This window comes from Ambystoma mexicanum, chromosome 7q (genome assembly GCF_040938575.1).
Source record: "Ambystoma mexicanum isolate Mex_15411 chromosome 7q, UKY_AmexF1_1, whole genome shotgun sequence".
NCBI classification, from domain to species: Eukaryota; Metazoa; Chordata; class Amphibia; order Caudata; family Ambystomatidae; genus Ambystoma; species Ambystoma mexicanum.
In genome coordinates, this window is record NC_090941.1 from 889,057,189 (window position 1) to 889,082,274 (window position 25,086).

The following is a 25,086-nucleotide window of genomic DNA, read 5'->3' on the forward strand; positions in this document are numbered from 1 at the left end:
TAGTACAGATATGCATATATTTTAAAAAATGTTTTCTTTCACAAATGTATATGTATATGTACAAGATTCCAGCTACTTACACTGTAATAAGCTGTGCAATAAGCATATTGTCTTTTTGAACCACTCCATGCAATGCAGCATTCATCACCTGCTCACATGAAGTAGCAAACAATTACAATGCTCTGCATTTCCAAATGTTTTTTACGAGCATTTTGATGAAAGTTAAACAATGCATATGTGCATGTACAGCAGCACTGTCCCTTTTCCGTAAAATAATGGAACACCAAATCAAATTGACCTGTACACCATTTTGAAATGACACTGTTTAATATCTTGGCAGCACATGCATACATCCCAACATTGCCCATTACAATGTACGTGCTTCTTTTCTCTTTTGCATTCTGTCAGTTCCAATTCATGTCAACAATTATAAAATTGAAACTACAAGTTCAAGAATGCAAAGGAAAAAACACAACTAGAACTTAACGATTCGAAACTGTGACACATATTCCAAATAAACATATGTAATACTGTGCTTTTCTAAATATTGTTTTGGAAGCCTTTTTAAGAAAGTAACAAAATGCATATCTGCATTTCCAGCTGCAGTGTGTCACTTTTTCATAAAACAAAGCAAAAGCACGGAAAATTGATTTGTACACCATTTGTAATTAGCGCTCAGTGTCTGCAGTTTAATATATTAACAGTGCATGCATACTTCCTAACACAACCAATTCCAGTCTTCAGCTGCTTATGCCTTCCTGTTTTTTTCTCTACATTCTGTGACTTGTACTCCAACCTTTATAATAGTAAAAGTGGAACTACAAGTCCCATAATGCCAACAAAAACTCTGACTACATAAACACCTACAGATTATAATGCATCATGTTGGCAAGTATTCAACATACATTAAAGGTATGCACACCAACTGCCATTCAAAGTGTACTATAACTCTTTTCCATCAACTTTACTTCACGTTTACAAATTGTTACAAAGCATCTGCAAATGGCCATACACATTTCACATTTTTCGAATTTAAAAACAATTCTCCTAAATGCAACCTGTTGGGTGTCCTGACCCACGTTTAAGCTACCCTGCTACAACATTTGGTGCTGTGGGCTTAGAAAATTCAAGATGGCGGAAAACCCACATGTGCGCTGAAATCCAGGAAAGCTGCGCAGTTTGTGCGCCCACCAAAATGGTTGCCTCACTTGCCACCCACCAGTGCGAGAATGAAAGGCCGGGTTGCCATGAGGGAAATGGGTTGCCAAAGGAAAAACAGTAGCGCCGGTTAGCTTCAAAGCGCTTTAAAACCACCATTGGACTACCCGCACAGTAGTCTGAAACCATTGGGAATGGCAATGCTGATTGCCAAATGCAACCTAGAATTGTGGGGAATTCATTTCTTAAATCCCAAAAATGGGTGCAGTACCAGTACTCACCACTATCCAAAAGCCGGCGTTTTAAAACCACTCTGTGTGTTTTTCTGAAGGCAAGCAAAATGCCTATTTCAAACCTTGCAACATGTGCAAAATATTCACTGAACACCAGCAGACATTTGGCAGAATGGAGTTTTGTGTGCCTACAAAATCTGGGAAATGAAGAGCCCAAAAACAATGCTTATAACAAAAATGCTATGGAGTCAGCAGCTTAAGCCTAACTACAACTGGATTTAAAACCACCAAAATCGAAAATGTTAAATTAAATGAGTGACCTATGTTTGGTGTCACATGCCTTTGTAACTGTTGAAATGTCATAGTTTTGCGCTTAGAATCAGCATTCTAGCTGCATGTGTAAAATTACAAGTTATTTTAAAAGCAACAAAAAGTTAGCTGAAGGTCTGGCTTAAGGAACTTGATTTTGCCTAGCAACTACCCATCAGCAGTGAAACTTGAGTCACCACTGTGTTCCCAGGCCAACCTTCCTTTTGCTGCCCAGGCTAAGGATATGCCATCTATCTGATAATTGAATTTCCTGTGCTCTGCCAGAGAGTGAACAAAGCCCTCTCCACTCAGGCAAAGGTTTTTTATTACAGACATCGTAAAAAGTGGCTTCCTCCTGGAGAAGCTGGGAGGAGCACTGCCTGTGAGAAGCAAGCTGGCTTGGCAGAAACTGGAAAGACTGGTTTCTGTACCATGTGACCTGAAAGGACACACCCCTGCAGCAAGGATATGGTTTTATAAAAAGGGGGATAATTCATAGAGCGGACATGTGAAAATTTTATAAATGATACCATAATTCTTGTGATTTTTCTGCCCACAGTTTAAGACGTGGTAGGAACCGGTGGTATGTTCAGGGGGGTTTTAGCGGAAAAGTGGATATTACTCTAAATGTGTGCATGTTAAAAATCTGAAACTTCATCAGTTAATGTCCCTACCCCCTGCACACATGTATGTAAAGTTGGGTCCATGTCGGAAATTGGAAAAGCAGTTAAAAAGTCAATTATGTACACTCTTTGAATGCAAGCTCCGAGAATGAGCAGATTTGGACATAGACATGGCTAAATTCAGCCACACCATGTATATGTAATTTTAAACAAATGTGTACCTGTGCAAATATGTTTTTAGGTCAGATATAGATTGTGTGTAAAGTTGACAGGGGTGGGTTCTCTGTATCATAAACAGACCTCATCATGATGACACTTCATTTCATTCCCCCAATCAAGGGGACGAATGAAAGCTGACCAATGACGATTGAGAGGGGCAAGTCTAGTGATGCAACACACACACCCATTCTCAAGAAACAGATAAAAAGCAGAGAGTCAGGACACATAGGGAGATTCATTTTCATCTGCCGCTGAAAGCTCTGCCGGAAAAATCCATACTTACCTCCATCAAACTCCAGAAAGCCAAACTAGAGACTTCAATCTATCCAGAGCAGAGAGACCCAAAGAACCGGTGCCTAGCAGAGACCAGACCCCTGTGAGCAGTTCCAGAGGCCAGGCGCTGTGAGCAGAACCCGGAAAGACCTGACCAGACTGAAGTCCGTGACCAAGTCGCTTTCCTGTTCAAAATCTCTTGTGAGTACTTAGCAAAACTCAGAACACATCTCTTAGTTTAAATTCATCTAATTCAATCTATTTAACCTAAGTAGAACTGCCTCCTAGCTGTCACCTGTCATTCTAGCTGCAAAAATTTGTCACTTGTCATTTTGAAAAAGTGTGCGTTTAAAATTTACAAAACCAAAAACGACCTTTACTAAATTACTCATATCTCCGCAACCGTTTGGGATAGAGACTTGCAATAACTTTCATTTGGAAGCTGAGATCCCAGGCTTTTCTAGGACCCCAAAACGGTAGAGATAGTCCTTGCGGTTCCTTTGTAATAGCGCTCGGCGCATCCGCGAATTTTACCGCGATTTGCAAATTTCTTCACGTGTAAAAAGACAGCAGTTTTGCTTTCCATTTGCCAGAAATTCGTTTAACCTGCTAATCATTCCTGCATCATTGCTAGTGTGAGCCTGGACTAATATTAACTAGATACCACTCACCCTGAACCTCTATAAGGGAATTAAAAGCAAATTTAGCATATTTCTCATTCATTGCCAGCACATATCCAAGCATTGCCTGTGTTTTCAAAACTCCTATCTGTTTTCTGTTGTCTAAGCTTGCTGGATTGAACTGATTACATTGATTGCATTTCTGAGAGCTGTGTGCTTTCCTTCCATTTCCTTGCATTGCATAAAGAGGGGGGGAGGGAATAGCCCGAGAAAAGTGATTACATTGTCTGGTTGAATCATATTGCGTATTTTCTGTACTGCATTCATTGAATATTGCATCCACCTGAGCTACATAAAGCATCCTCTACCACATTATACTTTTGTTCCTATTTACCAGTGTGCTACCTTATCCATTTCATCTCAACTCCTTAGTAATTATAAAGAAGTGTGCTAGTGCCAGATTCTCTGTTGTCAATCTTTATCATATCAGATTAAGTGTGCTATTCAATTATTAATTTATTATAAAGCGTGATATATATATATCTATTTTAAATTATCAAATAAACCTTTTAAACTTGCAAAACAGAACTACTTCTTGGCTCAGTGGGGTCAGGGGGATTCCAAGAGAGGGGTGTTATATAGGGGTAGTCATCCAGGACGCATGAACTGGACCTAAAGATATATCAATAAGGGTTTTCATTCAGTATTCTAGACTAGGCGTTAACTTGGCTGTAGTGCTGAATTGAATCCTCTTACAAATTGGGGGCTCGAGCCGAGACGTTGGGTTAGATTTACCATTTGTGCAGCTTAACACAGTGTGCGAACTGACGGGATACATACATCCGGTTGGATCACCACGCTGCATTACGCTGTGAAGCATTCCTCAAAAGGGACACTCCAAGAAAAGTTCTGTTCTGCAAAAATAAAATACAAACTTCTGTAAGTCAGGACAGAGACCAATCTCTAGAATGACGACCTTAGTAGACATGAAAATAGCCAGAGAGCACTTCTTACACAAACTATTTGTGAGAGGTGAATGGACTCACCAGGACCAAACAGTCTGGTTGCAGGCCATCACGCGACAGGTCACTGAAACAGGGTCAGATATATATAGAGATCAGGGTCCCTTACATGTGGCCCTGAGTGAACTATATATGGCTCCTAAAGCCAAAGAGGAACACAATAAGATTGCCAGGATAGCAGCATACCTGTACCTATATATGGGAGACATGCAGGATAGATGTGCTGAAAGCCAAAATCTGGCAAATAGGCAACAGATGGTGTTAGAGAAGGTCCAATCTGACCTGGTCTCTTCTGAGCAGAGGCTGCAGAGGAGCCAGGAGTCAGAAAATGACAGCAGACTGCACATCACTAAAATGAGGGAGGATATGGATGTGCTGCAAAAGGAAAAGTCAGAACAGGATACCAGATTTCTGGCCCTGCAGAAGGAGCACCAAGACAGTTTGGACTCCTTACTGCAGAGCCAGAAAAAGCTGGAGCAACAATTAGACTTTAACAGGGCATGCACGGAGCAGGTAGCCACCCTGCAAAGTCATCTAGATAGAGTGAAGGTAGAGAGCAACAAGCTGATCTTGAAAGACCTGGATACCCAGGCAGAGTTTGATGAGGAGCGCCAAAAAGCTGGTGCCCTTCAACGGCAAAGGGACGACCTGGCGGCACAAATGCAGGCTCTTAGTCAGGAAAGAGACGCCTTAGGCCAGGAAGTCTGCCATTTAAAAAGAAAAATGGAAGAAAATCACCTGGCCCACCAGGGACTGGGTGACCTCCAAAAAGAACACCAGAACTTGGTAGAGCACACCAGAAGGGTGGAAGATGCTCTAGCAAGAAAGGAGCAGGCCAATAGGGACATTGCCCAGGAGGTAAACCTCCTGCAGCAAAGACTGGCCCAGTTCTCCAGGACCAACCAGGAAGCACAGAGGGAGAATGAGGCCCTCTGTCAACACAATGATAGGCTCCAGCAACAGGTAGCGATGCAGGAGAAACTGATAGAGTCGAGTAAGGCCTTAACAGAGGAACTGAAGGCACAAATGCAGGCTCTTGCATTGCAACAGGGAGCAGGGGCGGATAGAGATGAGGTTCGCTGGGAAAGGGAAACTCCGGAGCATAACCTCAGGAGCCCTAGTACCAGAGGCCCTCATACCTCTCAGTCCCTGGACTCTGCCACCCCCATGTTCCCTGGCGCACATGAGCACAGGGCCACAGGGATGGCAGATTACTATCCAGCTAAGAGTATGGGGCTCATAGGCCAGTACCACTCAGGAATGGAGGGGTGGGCATCCGGGTATGGGCACCCAAGTACAGTACAGTTCAATGGGGAACCCCGGGAGAGTAGGCCCATTAAGGGCATCCTGAAAACCTCTGCCCAGTTAGGTCAGTGGAGGGGGTACCCATCAAATCCTGACAGCAAGGAGGAATCTGAAGACTCCTCTGAACTGCGCAGGACACAGGAGACCAGGTCCCCACATTCTGCCAGCCATTCCCAGGCTCGCAGAATCCGGGAAAACCTGGAAGAACAGACGGGAACCTCTGGGAGCAGTGCCTCTGAGTCCGACGAAGAATGGACAAGGGTTACCCGAACCAAAAAGGCCAATAAGGCAAAAAGGGCCTTGCTCAAGGACCCCTTAAAGCAGATTAAGGCGATCAGGAGCGTCATCACGCCTTACCATAAGAACGCTAAGTATTCTGTTTGGGAGCACTTAGAGTTGTTTGAACAAATGATGGAGACTTTCCATTTGAAGGACAGCCAAAGCTGTATTCAATATGTAAAGTGGACATTCTCCCCGGAATACTCCAGTTTCTTTGCGGGGCTGGAGGACCAAAATCATTTAAGATGGTCCACATATAAGGCGGCCATCCTGAAACATTTTTCTGTTCACAGAAATCCTCAAGAGGCTCGCAAGGTGGCCTACAATTTGCAATGTGGGGAGGATCAGGCCCCACGAGAATTTGTGCAGGAGTTAAAGCGGGCTTTTGCACAGACCACAAGAAGGGTGCGCACGGATAGCCGTGAATTTATAAACACGTTTTTCCATGCCTTGCCCAAATATATCATGACCCAGCTCGTGAGGGATTTTCATGAGAAAAGATCTTTAGACTGGGTCATTGAACAGGCTACCCGGATCTATGAGGTGCAGAAGCCCATAGAAAATAAAAGCAATGCCCAGAAAAACCCCAAAGCCAACAGCACCCCTGCTGCTGTCAAGGTGGCAGAGGTAAAGGTCACCCCCGTTTTGGATCTGGAGATGGGGGGGCCTAAAAACCTACCTGCACCTAATAATGCTAGGCCCAGAAGGTCCTCGGGCCAGTCACAGACAGGGAGCCAGGGAGGCAGCCCCACAAATGGGGTCCCTCGCTCTCCTGACTATGTAAGTCCCCGTTACAAGGGAAATCGACCCATCCTGGGTTATGTGTGGACTCCTCCAGCCCAAGGGGGGGGAGCCAGACAAGCACCTAACCCAGGGAACTTCCCTCCAAACTTCCCACAGGAGGGCAGAAATTTACCAAACCCTGGGCAGAACTTTTTCCCCAGATATCCACCCGACTTTCAGCCCCAAAACCATCCATCCTTCTTTCCCCAGTTCCCTGAGCCCAGACCACTGAATCCGGGAGAGGGGAGGCCAAGGGTGGAGGGGTACCCAAACCTTCCCAACCCGGGGTATTACCAGAGGAGGGACAGCTACCCTTCCCGGGATCAGCCCAGGGGAGAAAACAGGGCCCCGTATCAGCCTGAGCGGGTTTCCCAGTTAGAGCGCCAGGTTCAAAACATGGCGCGGGATCTGGGTCACATACTGAGGGCTCAGCAGAACCCTCAGATGGGCGTGCCGGCGCAGAACGCACCCAACTCTGGACCTGGTGCTCCAGAACAATGACGGGGGCAGCACCCCGATAAATCACCGGTTCCCAGGGAGGAGGCACAAAGGGAAGGGGGGTGTAAAGCCTTGGAGGAAGCTTCCTTCCTCACTTGTAAACAGCCCCTGGAAACCCAGGAACCGGAAACGAAATCTCTTGCCCCTGAAAGTCTGCCTCCTAAGGAGCAGAGGGGGGGTAGGAGAAACAAAAGACCCAAACAGACTCAGTTTGAGGAGGAGGTACAGATCTTCCAATTTGAGGGAGAGGGATCCTCAGAGGATCCTGGGAAAAGGATCTTCTCCTTCAGAGAGGGGGGAACTCCCCCCAAAGAAAAATGGGTCCCTAGGGATGCAAATCCAGACTGGGGAGATGTGGAGACGGAGCTACCGCCGCCCACCATCTCATCCCAGAACCAACAGCAAGAAAATCCCCTGGTTCAAACCCATCCTGGCGACTGCCTCCAAAAAGGGGGGGGCGGCCCAGAAACGGAGCCAGGGGAACCCACAATGGCTCTGATCTCCAGTTGCAAATTTTTTCTTTCAGATTCCCAAGACTCTCCACAGAATTCTGCCCAAATCTCCTCGCTAGCGATGTCCAAAACCAGAAAATTAGCCCACCAGTTGTCCAAAAATGTACATTATCTGTGCCCCCTTGAGGAGAAGGAGGGAAGATATTATGCCCCGGTACAAGTACAGGGGCAGGGTACAATCTCAGCACTGGTGGACACTGGATCTCAAGCTACCCTTCTGTCAAGAAGGGCCTTTGACGAACTGAATGCAGGAAGGGGAGGGAATTACCAAATTCCTCTCACCTCTCTTCCTGGACAACTGCAGAACTTTGACGGGAAGGAAATTCCCGTTGAGGGGACTGCAGACTTGGACTTTAAGATCGGGCGACACAAGTTGAAACACCCGGTCATAGTTGTGACCCCAGAGGGCACCCCTTGTTTACTAGGGAATGACCTCCTGAGAAGGTTGTCACCCCTAATAGATTGCGTAAACAAGGTCCTCTGGACCCAGACTAGCCGACCAATAAAATTAAAACAGAGTGCCAACCATGTTAGTTTAAACGGCACATGCCACATGGTTGAACAAAAATCTGACCAAGTAGAATTTCACTTCCAGAATAGCCAAATTCCAGACGTGACAGTAATAGCAGTAGGACAACAGACTGGTGATGGGGGGTCCTCTCTATTTCTGAAAATCAACCTTCCTTCCAGTCTAAAGTGGTACTCCACGCTGGAAGGAAACACTCTGAAATTCTATACCAATCCACAATCTGAAACTCCCACTCCTATAGTCCAGAAAGATGTGAAATCAGCTCAGAGCCTGGCTGATATTCAGCAAATTGGAGAGCAGTTGTTCATCCCTGTTCAGTTAAATGATGGGAAGGACTCTGTTCTCGCTCGAGTGTGTGTGAACAACGGTAAGAGCTTCATCAGCGAAGCCATGTTTCGCCAACTCCCAAAAGAACCAGCCATTCCCACCTTCAAACTGATAGACAAATGGGAAATGGACCTGGAAGTACCTAATTCCAAACATCTCCTGCCAAGCAGGTGTATGCTCAAAATCTCCATTGGCAACAAGAGCATAGTCCATAATTGTTGGGTCGTGCGAGACGTCCCTGCCGCCTTTTACTTAGGCAGTGACATTCTCAATCGCTTTGCCATTAGTTTGGACCTAATAAACTTCAAAGCTTGGTCCCGATTAGCGGATAATCCCATGGGCTTTGATGATCCAGAAAAAGCATTTAGGTCAGCTCAATTGCTACCTTATGCAGTTGAAATTCAGGTTAAAGAGGAAGTCACCATCCCAGAAAGGACCCGACAATTCTCCCTGGAAGTGAAAGTTAAAAGGGGACAAGAGTTGAAAAACCCTGATGCTTACATACATCTAAATGCTTCTCTCCAACAGCAAGGGTTGGGGGTAAACCCGACTCCATTAGTCAACATAGAACATGACCCCATTCTAATAGAGGTGGATAACAGCGACTTAAAGAGTATTACTCTAGCCGCAGGCACCATTATTGGAATGGCGGTTGATGACCGACATTTCTCCATTGATCTTGTAAATGAACTGTTAGGACCAATCCCCAAGGACTGTTTTGACAGTGACAGTGAGGACAACGCAACACCAGACAGGATTTTTACCCGGCATGGGGGGAACTTCCTGGTGTACACTTCCTGCCCCTATGGTAAGGAAGATGTGACTTGTGATTTCAGGAGGGATGAGGTGATTTTCCAGGTCCATGAGGGCTGCCTTTCCCACCTGAAGCCTCCAGTCCAAATCAGCACTCTGACCAGGGACTTCTCCACCCAGCTGGAGGAGGCCGCTGAAATAGCCAAACCAGAAGTCTTTCCAGGCTTCAGGCAGATGGTGGAAGAGAGAGTCAACCTAGCTGATGCCTGTGTGACTCTGGAACAAAAGCAAAAGTTGAAACAAGTTTTCTTGGATTTCCAAGATCTCTTTGCGGTAGACTCGTATGACTGTGGTCGCACTGACATCCACACAACAACAATCCCCACGGACCCTGGCATGACTCCTGTGTTTGTGAAGCAATATCGCTTGCCTCTCGCATCAATGGAGTCCCTTACCGAAATAATTAAGAACCTTGAGTCCCGGGGAATAATCCGTCCAGTCCACAGCACCTTCAATAATCCGGTGCTGGGAATATTGAAGCCAAACGGCCAGTGGAGACTCTGCGCTGACCTCAGGGAGCTCAACAAACGGGTCCACACTTCCCGATGGCCTCTTCCCTACATTGACCAAGGGCTGGCCCAGATTCAGGGGTCACAGGTATTCACTGCAATAGACCTGACCAATGGATACTGGACCGTGCCTGTCAGTAGGGAGGACCAATACAAGCTGGCTTTTACCTTTGGGGGCCAGCAGTACACATGGACCCGGACTCCCTTCGGATACCTTAACTCCGGTAATGAGTTCAATATTTTCCTACACAAGGCCATGCCCGACTTGGGTGCAAGGGGTAACCTGGCTTATGTAGATGATGTCCTCATCAAAAGTTCATCTGTGGAGGAACACATAGCAGAGATCCGTTATGTTCTGACACAGTTGAGGGCCGCCGGAGCAAAACTTTCCTTTCAGAAAGCACAGTGGTGTAGAACCCGTGTTAATTTCTTGGGGCATGAGGTTACTCCTCAGGGTCTCTGTCCCCAGGAAAAGAAAGTGGAAGCACTTCAGAAACTGAAAGACCCCACAACTCTGCGGGAACTAAGGAGCCTCCTTGGACTGACTAATTACAGCAGAAAGTTCATTGAGGGCTACGCAGAGATCACCAGACCCCTGATTCATCTCCTGAAGGGGGGGGTCAAGTGGGAATGGGGTCCAGAACAAGCCGAGGCAGTAAAACAACTCAAAAGAAGCCTCTCACAAGCGCCTTGCCTAGCTTACCCTGTCAGAAACAAGGAGTTCTTCCTGGAGACAGGGTTCTCTAATACGTGCTTGACGGCAGTATTATACCAAAAGCATGACAAGGTCAATAAAGTAATCTCCTATGCGAGCAAAACTTTATCCTCTGTGGAGGAAAAATTCAACGATTGTGAGAAGGCACTCCTGGCAACGGTGTGGGCATTGAAGAATTACCGCCCGTTTATCCAGGGGGAACACATCATAGTGGAGACTCCACACCAGCCTCTGCAATATCTCCAAAGTGACAGAATCCGGGCCGGAAATGTGAGTAATTCCCGAATTACTTCCTGGATTCTGTCAATGCAAGGCTTTCCTGTGGAGGTCAGATATGGCCAAAACAAGAAGAGTCCCCTCGCACAAGGTCTGGCTGACTTGCATGATTGTGCCAGAGAAAACTGTCTCGAGGACGAAAGTCTAAAAATCAAGGACAACATGGAGGCATACCTTAATTCCCCACACAAGGTCTTTGAAGAAGACAAGTGTGAGGGAATGCCCACTGTCTATGTGGATGGATGCTCTTACCATGTTGACAACAACGGGGAGAAAGAACTGGTGGCCGGCGTAGGGAATGCATGGGTGAATGAGTCCCCAGAACCCTCCGCTGGATACAAAATTGGTCCCCGAAGTAGTCAGGTGGCAGAATTGATGGCTGTGCATCAGGCCATCCTCACTGCTGTCCAGCATCAACTCCGCGAACTGGTCATAATCACAGATTCGGATTATGTACGGAACGGGTTCGTGGAGCACCTGGTTAATTGGAAAACCAGAGGCATGTTATGTGCTAACAACAAACCCTTGAAACATGGGAAGTTGATCCAAAACATTGATGATCTGGTCACCTCGAATGAGATGACCATCTATTGGAAGAAGATCAAGGGTCATTCCAAAGTAGAGGGACCAGACAAAACTGGAAATGACTTAGCTGATCAGCTGGCCAAAACCGGGGCCATCCAAGGGGATCTAATTGAGATTGAGTCCCTGTTGGGGGAAATCCAGGTCACTGCCATCACTAGGTCCCAGACAAATGCTCACAACGACCTCTCAATTGCACAATGGAGTAAGGAGACCCCTGATGCTGATTTGATTACTGCTCAGAAGGGGGATCCAATAATTGGTAAATTTTACCAGCACCTTGAGGACCCTGAGAACTTTCCCCTGACGGATACCGATTACATTGGGAAAGAGGACCTAAGAGTGTTGATGAAATGTCCCAAAATGTTCCGGATCCAAGACGGTTTGTTGGTAAGGAAATCCAAAGCTGGCCACGATCAGTGGGTGGTTCCTACCTCATTCCGAAGCCTGATGTTAAGTCACGCCCATGATGCGGCCACCGCCGGTCATAGGGGGTTTCACACAACATTGGAAATCTTAAGAGAGGTTGCATACTGGCCACACATGGGCCAGGACCTCAACCAATATTTGAAGGGTTGTCTTGTGTGTGCACAATTTCAGCCGACATCCCTCACACACCGGGCGCCTTTACAAAAGAGGGGAATGACACTGCCATGGTCAGATTTACAGATCGACTTTGTAGGCCCTGTGATTCGCTCGGCTAGGGGGAATAAGTACATGTTGACTGTGACATGCTTGTTTACCAAGTGGGTGGAATGTCTCCCAGCCCCAAACTGCAAGGCAGAAACGGCAGCTGCCTTGATGATTAACCACATCTTTTCCCGTTTTGGTCTACCTCAAAGGATTGAGTCAGACAGAGGTAGCCACTTCACCAGTGAAGTAATGACAAAGATGTGGGAGATACTGGGGGTCAAGAGAAAGCTGCATATTGCTTATAGACCAGCTTCTTCTGGGGCAGTAGAGAGATATAACCGGACAATTGTGAGCATATTAAAGAAGTTTGTGGCAGATTCTGGGCCAAGTTGGGATATCCGATTACCTCTGGTCCTAATGGCCATCAGATCTACCCCTTCATCTGCAACCAAAATGTCACCATTTGAGTTGATGACTGGGCGCAAGATGGTGCTTCCTCAGCATTTGCTCTATAGGACCCAAGAGCAGACACTAATAAATGCCTCCACTACTCATGAGTATGTAGAGAATTTAAGGAAACACCTCCAACATGCTTTTGCTTATGCTCAGCGGAATCTAGAAAGATCGACTGATAGCATGAAGACCCATTATGACCTGAAAACTTCCAGGAAGGAATATCAGGTGGGAGACCGGGTCTATCTATACAACTTCCAAAGGAACCAGGCCAAGCAGCGCAAATTTTTGCCTACATGGAAGGGACCCTTTGAGATCGTCGATAAGATCTCCCCTGTGGCCTACAAGATCCGCATCCCCAAAGGCGGTTCGGCAGAGGGGGAAGACAAGTGGGTCCACATAAACCAGTTGAAATGTTGCCATCCCAGGCACACTCTGCAACAACTGGAGGAATCCTCTGGAATCCTAGCAGGCACTGTCTCAGACTAATTCAGTCCAATCATAAAACATACCACATCTAGTCTCTAAAATATTGTGATTTACATGAAACTGTCTCTAGTGATACTGTTTTTTTTTTCTCAAAATAAGAATGTAATGTTTCGTTATGATAAAATGCATATGCTGCCCCACTACCTCAACAGTGGTGGAAAAACGTCTATGAGTAGATATTGCCGCTTTTGCTTTATCATCCTAGGAGAGATGAAACCATGAAGGATGACCAAGAAGGACGATCCGGAGACCGGGAGCAAAGACACAACGGGCCCGGGGTACCGCCCAATCTTCCCATCAGGACCGGCGAGGAGAACTGATCGATCTGACCGGATGGAGAAGAAGATGCTGAACTGTGCCATCTACAGAAGAGGAAGAAGATTATGCGGACAGACCGGTGCATGGGTCAAAACCCTTGTGCACGCGACTCCCCATCGACTCAAATTCAAAGTGCAGTCGCGTGGGGGGGACTTGTTGGGTGTCCTGACCCACGTTTAAGCTACCCTGCTACAACATTTGGTGCTGTGGGCTTAGAAAATTCAAGATGGCGGAAAACCCACATGTGCGCTGAAATCCAGGAAAGCTGCGCAGTTTGTGCGCCCACCAAAATGGTTGCCTCACTTGCCACCCACCAGTGCGAGAATGAAAGGCCGGGTTGCCATGAGGGAAATGGGTTGCCAAAGGAAAAACAGTAGCGCCGGTTAGCTTCAAAGCGCTTTAAAACCACCATTGGACTACCCGCACAGTAGTCTGAAACCATTGGGAATGGCAATGCTGATTGCCAAATGCAACCTAGAATTGTGGGGAATTCATTTCTTAAATCCCAAAAATGGGTGCAGTACCAGTACTCACCACTATCCAAAAGCCGGCGTTTTAAAACCACTCTGTGTGTTTTTCTGAAGGCAAGCAAAATGCCTATTTCAAACCTTGCAACATGTGCAAAATATTCACTGAACACCAGCAGACATTTGGCAGAATGGAGTTTTGTGTGCCTACAAAATCTGGGAAATGAAGAGCCCAAAAACAATGCTTATAACAAAAATGCTATGGAGTCAGCAGCTTAAGCCTAACTACAACTGGATTTAAAACCACCAAAATCGAAAATGTTAAATTAAATGAGTGACCTATGTTTGGTGTCACATGCCTTTGTAACTGTTGAAATGTCATAGTTTTGCGCTTAGAATCAGCATTCTAGCTGCATGTGTAAAATTACAAGTTATTTTAAAAGCAACAAAAAGTTAGCTGAAGGTCTGGCTTAAGGAACTTGATTTTGCCTAGCAACTACCCATCAGCAGTGAAACTTGAGTCACCACTGTGTTCCCAGGCCAACCTTCCTTTTGCTGCCCAGGCTAAGGATATGCCATCTATCTGATAATTGAATTTCCTGTGCTCTGCCAGAGAGTGAACAAAGCCCTCTCCACTCAGGCAAAGGTTTTTTATTACAGACATCGTAAAAAGTGGCTTCCTCCTGGAGAAGCTGGGAGGAGCACTGCCTGTGAGAAGCAAGCTGGCTTGGCAGAAACTGGAAAGACTGGTTTCTGTACCATGTGACCTGAAAGGACACACCCCTGCAGCAAGGATATGGTTTTATAAAAAGGGGGATAATTCATAGAGCGGACATGTGAAAATTTTATAAATGATACCATAATTCTTGTGATTTTTCTGCCCACAGTTTAAGACGTGGTAGGAACCGGTGGTATGTTCAGGGGGGTTTTAGCGGAAAAGTGGATATTACTCTAAATGTGTGCATGTTAAAAATCTGAAACTTCATCAGTTAATGTCCCTACCCCCTGCACACATGTATGTAAAGTTGGGTCCATGTCGGAAATTGGAAAAGCAGTTAAAAAGTCAATTATGTACACTCTTTGAATGCAAGCTCCGAGAATGAGCAGATTTGGACATAGACATGGCTAAATTCAGCCACACCATGTATATGTAATTTTAAACAAATGTGTACCTGTGCAAATATGTTTTTAGGTCAGATATAGATTGTGTGTAAAGTTGACAGGGGTGGGTTCTCTGTATCATAAACAGACCTCATCATGATGACACTTCATTTCATTCCCCCAATCAAGGGGACGAATGAAAGCTGACCAATGACGATTGAGAGGGGCAAGTCTAGTGATGCAACACACACACCCATTCTCAAGAAACAGATAAAAAGCAGAGAGTCAGGACACATAGGGAGATTCATTTTCATCTGCCGCTGAAAGCTCTGCCGGAAAAATCCATACTTACCTCCATCAAACTCCAGAAAGCCAAACTAGAGACTTCAATCTATCCAGAGCAGAGAGACCCAAAGAACCGGTGCCTAGCAGAGACCAGACCCCTGTGAGCAGTTCCAGAGGCCAGGCGCTGTGAGCAGAACCCGGAAAGACCTGACCAGACTGAAGTCCGTGACCAAGTCGCTTTCCTGTTCAAAATCTCTTGTGAGTACTTAGCAAAACTCAGAACACATCTCTTAGTTTAAATTCATCTAATTCAATCTATTTAACCTAAGTAGAACTGCCTCCTAGCTGTCACCTGTCATTCTAGCTGCAAAAATTTGTCACTTGTCATTTTGAAAAAGTGTGCGTTTAAAATTTACAAAACCAAAAACGACCTTTACTAAATTACTCATATCTCCGCAACCGTTTGGGATAGAGACTTGCAATAACTTTCATTTGGAAGCTGAGATCCCAGGCTTTTCTAGGACCCCAGAACGGTAGAGATAGTCCTTGCGGTTCCTTTGTAATAGCGCTCGGCGCATCCGCGAATTTTACCGCGATTTGCAAATTTCTTCACGTGTAAAAAGACAGCAGTTTTGCTTTCCATTTGCCAGAAATTCGTTTAACCTGCTAATCATTCCTGCATCATTGCTAGTGTGAGCCTGGACTAATATTAACTAGATACCACTCACCCTGAACCTCTATAAGGGAATTAAAAGCAAATTTAGCATATTTCTCATTCATTGCCAGCACATATCCAAGCATTGCCTGTGTTTTCAAAACTCCTATCTGTTTTCTGTTGTCTAAGCTTGCTGGATTGAACTGATTACATTGATTGCATTTCTGAGAGCTGTGTGCTTTCCTTCCATTTCCTTGCATTGCATAAAGAGGGGGGGAGGGAATAGCCCGAGAAAAGTGATTACATTGTCTGGTTGAATCATATTGCGTATTTTCTGTACTGCATTCATTGAATATTGCATCCACCTGAGCTACATAAAGCATCCTCTACCACATTATACTTTTGTTCCTATTTACCAGTGTGCTACCTTATCCATTTCATCTCAACTCCTTAGTAATTATAAAGAAGTGTGCTAGTGCCAGATTCTCTGTTGTCAATCTTTATCATATCAGATTAAGTGTGCTATTCAATTATTAATTTATTATAAAGCGTGATATATATATATCTATTTTAAATTATCAAATAAACCTTTTAAACTTGCAAAACAGAACTACTTCTTGGCTCAGTGGGGTCAGGGGGATTCCAAGAGAGGGGTGTTATATAGGGGTAGTCATCCAGGACGCATGAACTGGACCTAAAGATATATCAATAAGGGTTTTCATTCAGTATTCTAGACTAGGCGTTAACTTGGCTGTAGTGCTGAATTGAATCCTCTTACAAACCATTTTCAACCATCTACCAATTCTATTAACTTTTACCACTCCTTCTTCCATTACAAATATAACACTTCCTTCCTAACAGTACTTCACCATTACCATATATGCCCACATTCTTTCTTTTAAAATTACAAGAAAGAAACACATCATTGCAATCAAGAACCGAAAAACTAATACCCTTTGCATCTTTCAAAGTAAGTACATTAATGGACCAGGTATATGTATGTTTTTGAAGCAACAGAGTGCCATTATATATATTATCCCACACTCAAACAAACATTTCTTTCACTCTAGCCCATTATATTCCACCATGCACACTCCTACTATTCCTATCCACCCACCACCATCGCAACACCCACTCTGTTCCTCAAAACAGCACAATAACCATACAGATTCCATTGCACTACCACTGCTTACCTCACTAACTCAACGCCATCACACCTCTGTACACTTGTACTCCCACAACCTTTCCAACCACACCTAATATGGCACCTCACAATCCAACAGTACTCTATTCATCTCTACAATCAGACCCACACCCATGCACCATACATGCATATACATTGCACAACCTTCCAATACAACCTTTCTCTTTTCCCAACAGACACAACAAAATGCCTACTAAACAGCAGCTCCGTAGAAAATAAAGAAAAACTAGAGCAGATAAGAATAAAAGTACACCACATAGTTATCCACCTCTAAAACAATGAATAGAAAACCTTAAAACAAAAGAGCTAGTAACCTCATTCAACAAAACTAAACCAACCATGACAAAACTAAAAAACTCAAAGTAAACAATTATGTACAAAGAAAAGCACATCTGCTAACAAACCCAATCCTCTTTCTATCAGTGTTAACGTAGTCACGGGAAAGCAATCCAAAAAAAGAATGATGTTACAAAACATTTCCCACCATAGAGTTCTTCCCAATCTTATAAAAACACCTGAAAAGTCACAATCTTCCCTTAAAAACTACAGCAGGAGAGTAATACTGCAAGCTGTAATGGACAGCGCTTTTCTACTAAAGAGAACATTGTTTATATTGATTTAATAGAATGAAACCACTAACTAAATTAATCAATACATTACAAGTACTTCTAAACATGCACAGTGTCACTATAGAGACCTTTTCAAACTTCTGTGATAGTAAATGGATGCACACAAGCAGCACAGAACCATACTTCAAAGAAGAAGCTTATAAACAAGAAATAACAATTGCCATAGAAAATAGTGGTCGAGGGTACGAAATGGTGAATCAAACCATTATGGAAAAATAAACCCTTATAGAAAAATAATCCCCAACAAACTTCAAACCAAATGCTTCTTTCACCCAAACAAACCATATAGTGTACAAATGGACATGCAGCTCAATGTGTAATGTACCCAACAATCCTTTGAATCTTTTCAGCAATTCCCCAATCGCAATGTAAAATTAACAGACAAAAGTAAAATGAAAACTTAGCAAACCATAGGCTCCTACCAGTGCGCAGCCAGAGTGGTCTGCGAGGACATGCATTAGCCTGCATTGTAGGAACTGCATGCTAAAACACTCTCCTGCACATCAAAATGTTAGCGATGTGCATCGAATGTCCTATGCAAAAAGTCCTGCTCTAGAACTGCAAAATTTCAATAACATTATCTTACATGAAACAGCCAAAGAACTCCTTAAAGAAATAGAGCACAACCAACGTAAATACTTTGGAACTGAAGGTGACTTTGAGAATTCTGTACCTTCACAAAACATTACTGAAAACCTGATGAACACCAACATTCTAATAAACACAGTAAAAAAGAAATAGCTAAGTTTCAAAACACATCTGCTGAAATACCAGACCAAATATGCCTGTTGCTGCAGAAAGATTTATAAAAAGAGCACAAAAATAGTAGATCTAGCTTTCAAAATAGAAGCCAATGGGGGTCATTCCGAGTATGGAGGTAACCATGCCGCTATTTGCGGTTCTGGGTTCACTGAATGGGGAAATACCGGGCCATTCCGACCTTTGAGAGCCTGGTATTTCCCCATTCAGGGAACCTAGACCCTTTGCATCCCAATTCCCATTTGAGCCCCCATAGGGAGCATGCTAACAATGGACCCGTTAATGACGGGCCCATTGTTAGCATGCTGGACCACTTGCGGGACCCGCTAAGGATGCTTGGTTTTACCAGGCGTCCTTAGCGGGTCCTGCGAGTGGACCGCGTAATGAGGCGGTAGGGGGTTAATGGGGTCGGCAACTCTACTGGCCAGGTTAACCCCCTACCAATAGGGTTGTAATGACCCCCAATGAAGAATCCCAATGGTTCCAGTTAGCGTTATATCTAACAGCAGAAGGTAAATACAAAATAACTAACCCCTCAAGAGTGTGTATGTACTGCAACACAAAGCTTGACAATAACCAAATGCCATCACGTGTTATCACTAATAACTTAGAAATATTCCCTCTTCCAGAAGCTCTCCAACAGCTAAACTTGTACGAGATTATACTAGTTAATGGTGTGCGACAAAAGACAAAAAAAGTGGCAACAACTAGTCGACTTAAGCAAAGTTAAACAAGCCCTACAATATCTAAAAGAAAACAATGAATTCTACAAAGATATAAACATAGAGGAAAATTTAAAAGAAACCACCCACATTATTCAAGAGTCTCCAGAAATTGGCCAATTTCAACATGTAGATCATGTTATAGCAGCCATAATTTTAGACCAATATACCATTCACCCACTGCACTCCAAAGACACAATTGACGATGCATTAGAAACCTATCAAATGCATCAAGCCAAAGGATCCCCCATGAGCCCATGGGAATAAAGTGTAGAGCACATTATTATCCTCTAATCTTTCCTACAGGAAAAGGAAGAAGATATGATAAAAGGTCCACAAAGATTAGTGCATCAGAATATTGCTCTTTGCAATTGTATTCTGAAGACCCCATATTCAGGCAAAATGTCAAATACATTTTCCTTCTCTTCTTCCAAAGTGAACTGGCAACTCTGTTATGGATTTGCACACACATTAAAGGAACCTAGGCCCACCCACATGGTTTGTTACTTTAAGTTCTGCGGAGTACGCATAGGATGACTTGCATGACTTCTTACACACTGCAAACCAAAACCAATATAAAGACGGAATAGACATAAAAACACCAGGAGAACTCTGTTCTCTTGACCCTGTAAATGTATCAACGTACTTTCACCATTGCTTCTTAGCCATGCTGCATTTTATCTGCAATAAAACTACTCCGCTCACAGAAGTGCACTACTTCTTTTGGAGAAAAGAATATCAATCCAGAGGAGCACCATACATCCACATTTATTTTGTGGATTAAAGATGCTCCAACATTTGGCCATGATTGTGATGCCACTGTTTTACAATTTATTACCTCCGGCATCCCTTCCGAAACCACACAAATTGACCTACATACACAAGTGTTATGCTTCCAAAAACATAAATGTGGCAAATACAGCTGACATAGATATAGAAATGAAGGGAAATACTATACCAAATGCCGCTTTGGCTTCCCTAGACCAGTCTGCAGAAAAGGACACGTAAAAAGCTTAATGTCTTCTGTTAGACATAGAGTAAGAGGCAAATCCCCTAAAAATACATACAACATTAGAGGGGACGACTCATCCAAGTACATGAATGATTACAATGCAATCATTGCCCTCTGATGGAATGCAAACATAGACATTGCAGATAATTCTCACCAAAGCTAAGAAAACAGAGCTACAGGACCTCAGCAATCATCTGCCAAAACACTATCACAGAAATTGCACAGCTTCGGTAAGAAAAAAGCTCTCCCATGGAGAATGCTGATCCTACAAAACTGCAGGCCGTTTAACAGCTACAGCCATATATGGCAAATCTTAGCATATTGTCTGGCTAAACCTTGGACCAGTCTCATCCCAAAAAAGAGTACTAAAATCCTACCAAGAGATAGAAAACATAGACACAAATGATCGCAACAGTCAGGAAATGTTAAATAACAATGTACTTGACACATAATCCCCAAACAAAAGTATGACTTTGGAAAACATGTGTCTCTACGACATTGCCCAAAACTACACCTACAAAACAATGTCACACCAAATGAGACAACAGGCAAATATTCAGTTTCAACTTGTGAAGGAAACCAACCTAGTGAAGCTAACGAAACCCAGTCTAGTCATGCAAAGCTATCATTTAAAACTCCACAACATAGCAAACTGTATTGCATGGCCGTACCCCAACTTTTTAAATCTTATTAGGTGACAATGAATCATTTGAATCTGCATTTAAAGCAAATGAAAGCAGTAATACAAATGACAATTTCAAAAAATACAAAGACAAGGACAATGAACACCAACAAGAGGAAGAAATTGAAGCTCAACAACAAAAAAACACTCCTGAGGGCAGTCAACCTTCCCTTACAGGAAGTCAGGACCCACTTGGAGAACCACTCTTACTAAATGAAGCAGAAATAGCCATGGCTGAGGTTGAAAATACCATCTATCCATATAAACAATCTCAGGAAAACTTTGCAGTTCTGGAATATCAGCTAAATGATGAACAACTCGCCTTTTACCTGGAAGTCACTCAAGAAATTGAGCATGGTTTTGAACATGAAAGTAAAACATGTAACTGTATAACTTATAAACCTCTGTTTCTATGTGCAAGTGGTGAAGCTGGTTCTGGCAAAATATTTCTAATTAAAATAATTAGCAAATCTCTACAATACTTAACAAACAACCTTTTGGTTGTAGTAACAGCCCCAACAGGTTTAGCTACTTACAACATAGGTGTTGTCACTGTACACCAACTACTACTTCTCCACGTAGAATACCAAAACAAATTAGAATGCTACAAATTATCAGCAGAATCTGCAACTGAGGTTTGCAGAATTCTAAAACAAATAAAAGTGCTCCTGATAGATTAAGTAAGCATGGTGTCCAACCTCATGTTGGCTTTAATTCATCTTAGAATGCAAGAAGTCGTAAAAACCAACTGTTTGGAGGAAAACTTGTTATTGTTTTCGGAGACCTCCTACAGTTAATGCGAGTGAAAGGGCAACCTATTTTCAAAACATTATGATACAAAGAATGCTGTAATACTCTCTATAGCATTGAAAATGTAAATCTCTGGCAACAAATTCACTCCTTCTGCATCAAACAATACAACCACAAAACTGTCTAGTACAAAGTCACTGCACGTCCATCAGACAAGAAAGGCACAAATGTCTCTTCTACAGAAAGATCTGCAGGATCATCAAATGATCCACAAACAGAACTCTCTGGTCCATTTAAATTCAACAACACAACTGGAGTAAATTATGTTAATGTGATCATGAATCTTCTTTCAATTGCCACAAATTGTTTACAAGATTTGATGCAAACAAAGTCAACGCTGAGATTCCTCGCATCCTGGAATACATCAGGCTATGGGCACTATACACCCCCATTTAGATATGTATCCTGTACCTCAAAAAGAGAAACCTTAAAAAGACAAGTAATACAAACAGAAGCTATAGTAGATCTCCCAACAATACAGCAAAAAAGGACCAACTCCTTCTGCATCAAACAATACAACCACAAAACTGTCTAGTACAAAGTCAACTGCATGTCCATCAGAAAAGACACAAATGTCTCTTCTCCAGAAAGATCTGCAGGCTCATCAAACGATCCACTAGCAGAACTTTCTGGTCCATTTAAATTCAGCATCACAACTGGAGTAAATGATGTTAATGTGATCATGAATCTTCTTTCAATTACCACCAATTGTTTACAAAATTTACTTAAATGGCTCAAACCAGTTGTTTTTGCAAATGTTCGCCCTTCATAGAAAAGTTACACATGATCCTAACAACATTTTGAGGCCGATTCATGGAATTAATGTGCTCTGAAATTTTCAGCGAAAGCGTGCCAATCGCAGTGCCAGTGCGAAAATCGCAGTGAAACCCGTGCACAGTGATTCATGGAAGTCAGTGCACGTGGAAGTCCATGGATGTGCGCTGAAATCCTGTTTGGCGCACGCTGGCGCACACGCCTTCAAACAGCGTGCGCTAAGTGCACAGCGAAAGCGCACATAGCGCGGCGCACACAACAAAAGTTGGTGTAACACGGAGTGTGTCACACGGAATGGGGAACAACGCGTGAAAATGTGGGCGTCACGGGGGAAGTACAGGAGGAAAGTGCGTGGAACGCCCACACGCTTGCCTACAACATATATTCATGGAATCGAATACGGCAAACCAGCGCACGGGCAAAGACGCGCACAGGCCTAAACACGTCCGCCACACGGAGGCAGGCGGTAGCGTCCCTGCGCATGAAAAAAATGTGCGCTAACAAAAAGCACGTACATACAGCTATGATGAATTTCCCATACCGTGTGCCTCTAGGACAAATGACGTGCAAAGGGGTACGCGACAAACACGGACACCCGCTGTGTGAAAAATAGCATGTGCGTGCATTTCGGGGGTGCACGGGAAGTCTCACACGCGATAGGCCTTGGGCGAGCGGGGTACTTGTATAACTGAGGTTTGCATGAAGTCTCACATGCGATTGGATCCGGGTACGTGTATTTCTGGGCTTCGCGTGAAATTTCACATGCGATCGGCCTTGTGCGAGTGGGGAACATGTATTTTCGGGGTTTGCGTGAAGTTTTACACGCGATAGGCCATGAGCGAGTCGGATACTTGAATAACTGGGGTTCGCGTGAAGTTTCACACGCGATTGGCCCTGTGCGAGTGGGAACGTGTATTTCTGGGGTTCGCGTGAAGTCTCACACGCAATTGGATCGGGGTACGTGTATTTCAGGGGTGCGCGGGAAGTTTCACACGTGAAAGGGCCTGTGCGAGTGGGGTACGTGTATTTCTGGGGTACGCGTGTAGTTTCACACGCGATAGGTCCTGTGCGAGTGGGGTACGTGTATAATTGGGGTTCGCGTGGCGTTTCATACGCGATTGGACCTGTGCGAGTGGGGTACGTGTATTCCTGGGGTTCGCGGGAAGTCTCACATGCGATTTCAGCAGGGTATGTGTATTTCGGGGGTGCCGGGGAGTCCTACACGTGAATTGGCAGTGTGGGTCCTCCCAGGTGTTCCCTCTACACCCTCCACGGCCCCTGCAGGCAGCCCAGACCACAGGGGACTACCCTGCACCCCTGGTCATGTCCCGCAGGCAGCCCATCCACCATGGGCATGCCCCCCAGCCAAGCCACATGTCACCTTGCACTACTGCAAGCTGGCCTCCACTCATGTCCCACTCATGTCCCCCAGCGCCCTTACCCTCAGCAGTCAGGGGCACCTGCCAGCAGGCCACCACATCTGTCCCCCAGCACCCCAACCCCCCAGCAGTGCAGGGCACCTGCCAGCAGGCCCCCACACATGTCCCCCAGCACCCCCACCCCCCAGCAGTGCAGGGCACCTGCCAGCAGGCCCCCACTCATGTCCCCCAGCACCCCTACCCCCCCAGCATTGACAGGCACCTGCCAGCAGGCCCCCACGCATTTCCCCCAGCACCCCCAGCCCCCAGCAGTGCAGGGCACCTGCCAGCAGGCCCCCACTCATGTCCCACTCATGTCCCCCAGCACCCCCACCCCCAGCAGTCAGGGGCACCTGCCAGCAGGCCCCCACACATGTCCCCCAGAACCCCCAACCCCCAGCAGTGCAGGGCACGTGCCAGCAGGGCCCCACTCATGTCCCCCTGCACTCCTACCCCCCAGCAGTGCAGGGCACCTGCCAGCAAGCCCCCACTCATGTCCCCCAGCCCCCCCAACCCTCAGCAGTGCAGGGCACCTGCCAGCAGGCCCCCACTCATGTCCCCCCTGCACCCGCACCCCCCAGCAGTGCAGGGCACCTGCCAGCAGGCCCCCACTCATGTCCCCCTGTACCCCCACTCCCCAGCAGTGAGAGGCACCTGCCAGCAGGCCCCCACTCATATACCCCAGCCCTCCCACCCCCCAGCATTGACAGGCACCTGCCAGCAGGCCCCAACACATGTACCCCAGCACCCCCACCCCCAGCAATGCAGGGCACCTTCCAGCAGGCCCCCACTCATGTGCCACTCATGTCCCCCAGCACCACCACCCCCCAGCAGTGCAGGGCACCTGCCAGCAGGCCCCCACACATGTCCCCCCTGACAAGTCAATTCACTCCAGACCCATGCCCCTCATGGCCACCCAAATCCCACCCCAGTCCAAACACCCCACATTGAATTCCCAAAGTCATGATAGAAAATGCATAACCAGCATGGCCATGAATCAATGTCCCTCAGACCCATGCAATGGTGACACATGACTGTGAAAAGATCAACATTGTGACATGCACAAAACAAATGATATAAGACCACATCA